The 2,704-nt window shown below is 48.4% G+C and overlaps 1 pseudogene; it reads right to left on the bottom strand.

The window, feature by feature from the left end:
- Positions 1 to 226: 226 nt before the first annotated feature.
- On the bottom strand, positions 227 to 1,087 carry LOC147457685 (homeobox-leucine zipper protein HDG2 pseudogene; annotated as a pseudogene).
- Positions 1,088 to 2,704: the final 1,617 nt, after the last annotated feature.

Here is a 2,704-nt window from a genome sequence, read left to right as displayed (position 1 = left end):
AGGAAAATGCAGAAGCGTCAACATCAAACACCCTTGGTTTTGCTTAGCCAGTTTCAAAAATCATTCAATTTTAATGAAACACTGACCAATACTGCTGATAGAATGAGATTTTTCTTTTGTGAGCGGTATTGTTTTGATTACGCAAGAAGTAGTTGCACGAAATTGTTAGCAATAGGTTTCAGAGTGCTTATAGAAATACCTCGATTGTTAGTCAATGAACACATTCTTAAATAAGTGAAGCAGTTATGACTAGTGTATTCCACACATGGCCATTGATATCTCCAGTTGGTACATTATTTGCTAAGATACTTCCAATTCTCTCACACTGTCTTTGCAATGTGCATAGCCACTGTTGAGCACCAAATCCCATACTGCAGTTAACAAACGATTGGTACAAATTGTGAGCCCCTCTAGAATCAGCTTCCACATGCTCTACCCACGTGACCTTGGAATATCCATTGGGCATCTCCTCAATAACACAGCCAGAAGGGCGCTTTCTGCATCGTGGGCGGGTTCCCACGTAGACTATCGATCGAAACATCTGCAACAACCCATAGATGGCCTACGCGCTTCGAATATCTCAAGAAGTAGTTTTCCCAAGTGGGAACCAATTGGGTATGCAGCTGAAACTCTGAGTACATCAGCTGAATGGCGCCATAAGTAGAAAAGATCTCAACAGGGTGAACTCGAGAGATAATGGAAGGGAACATTTCTACCCAGCGTTCCACATCCATAGGGTCTCAACAAGGGAGGGAGAATTCATGATGACAAGGCCAGTGTGGCAAGTACTTTCGGAGTGTAGCCCTGTAGGTGTAGGGCCAATTGCCGCAAGGAAACCGCTGGACATAAACATCATGATCAATACATTCGAGAGGATCACCTGTGGTGGAATAGGAAGGATGAGGAACCCAAAAGGATTCAGAAGCTTGGGTAACTTGTAAAAGTTCTTCGAGAGCAAGCTCAACAACAAAGGGCTTCTCAAAGAAAAAATTAGATCGAGCTTTGGAGCCCACACTGCTGCATGTACAAGAAACCCTTGGAGCACCAAGACATGCATTTTGCAATAATAGAGAGTGGTCCAAGCCATGGTTTTACTGTCGGAGCTGTCGAATGAGCACTAGTTGCTAGTGGACGAGGCGTGCGAATCTGAGGTGCACTGGCTTGGTGCTACGTCTCTGGTGGTCACACGTACTTACGCAGCCTTGATCTTATAGCTGATCAGCGCACCATGGAAGGCTTGCTGCCACAGTGATAACAATATTGTAAGGAGTTCGTCTGTTTTTCGATGGTAGGAACTAGCAAAGGTGGTGCTGCCCATTCCTTGTTGCCAACAAGGAGAGCAGAGAGCTCGTGTGGATCTGGCTGATTCGTTCAGAGAGAGAGAGAGTGGTTGCATCAAGTGAGGGAGAGAAGCGAGACGATAAAGGTGGGTTGGCAGATGATCACAGCCGCAATGGAGTGGTTGGAGACTGCATGCGGCCACCGAGTGATGAGAAGTGGGGCGGGGGATGGTTGAAGATGAGAGGAAGAAAGATGGATGGCTCCATGCGAACACATGAGAGAGAGAGAGAGAGGGAGAACTGGTGAATGTCAAAGGAAAAGCTGGCAGAAGGGGTCAAGAGCTGAAAGCGTGTGGCGGCCGCAGCAAAAGAGAGAGTGTGTGAGAGACAAAAAAAAATGGCAACTAGCCGCCTGCATGCCCTTTGTGGGTGTGTGGTTGTGGGTGCCATGAGCAAAGCAGGGTGCAGACCTCAGTTTGGATGACGGCGGGGTGATGCACAGCCCAGTGTTGGCATCCAGCAACTGAGGAGGGAGAGAGTAACGTGGGGTGCGGGTGTGTCCAACAACCGAGACAGAGAGAGGTTACAGGCTGAGGACGCGACCGAGAGAGAGAGAGAGAGAGAGAGAGAGAGAGAGAGAGAGAGAGAGAGAGAGAGAGTTTGAATGCGCCTACGTGTGGCTGTGAGGTGACGAGAGTTGCTCGTTAACGCACGGCCACAGCTGCATGCTGCATGGTAACTAGCCGAGGAGAGGGAGAGAGTGAGGCTATTGTTCTGCATGCGCAAGGGATGGAGGGGGCAGTTGGAGGATTGAAAGTGGTGTATGGCTGTGGGTGTCCCGAAGCTCATGGTCACGAAGGCAGCTAAAGCGTGCTATGGCGGCATGAGTTGGTAAGAGTGGGGAGTTGCGTCCAGAAAGGTGCGGGTAGCAATGATTTACAACAGATTGGCACCGTCGTGCGAGAGAGAGAGAGAGAGAGAGAGAGAGAGAGAGAGAGAGAGAGAGAGAGAGAGAGAGAGAGAGAGAGAGAGAGAGAGAGAGAGAGAGAGAGAGAGAGAGAGAGAGAGAGAGAGAGAGAGAGAGAGAGAGAGAGAGATGCAGGTGCAGCTTGTCGGAACAACTAGCTGAGAACACTATATATATGTATATATTTAAAGAATGTGTGTGAGGCTGGGCTGATGCATGCCGCCCTCAACTAATCTTGTAACTGGCACTCCTCCTTGGTTCTGTGCTGCATCACTAGCTTAGTGGTTTGTCATGCTATGCCTTTATCACTAGCTTAGCTTCGTCTGTAAGCAGAATGACCTTCTCAGTACATGCATCAAAAAGCCTCACACGCATTTAGTCATGGTTGAGCTTGCCCTTTTGGATAGGACTGATTTCTTCCAGTACTAAATGGTTCTCACTCGCAGCGATTGCTCAC

This window comes from Adiantum capillus-veneris, chromosome 5 (assembly GCF_014529385.1).
Source record: "Adiantum capillus-veneris isolate H3 chromosome 5, ASM1452938v2, whole genome shotgun sequence".
Taxonomy (NCBI): Eukaryota; Viridiplantae; Streptophyta; class Polypodiopsida; order Polypodiales; family Pteridaceae; genus Adiantum; species Adiantum capillus-veneris.
This window is presented reverse-complemented; position numbering and strand designations above follow the sequence as displayed.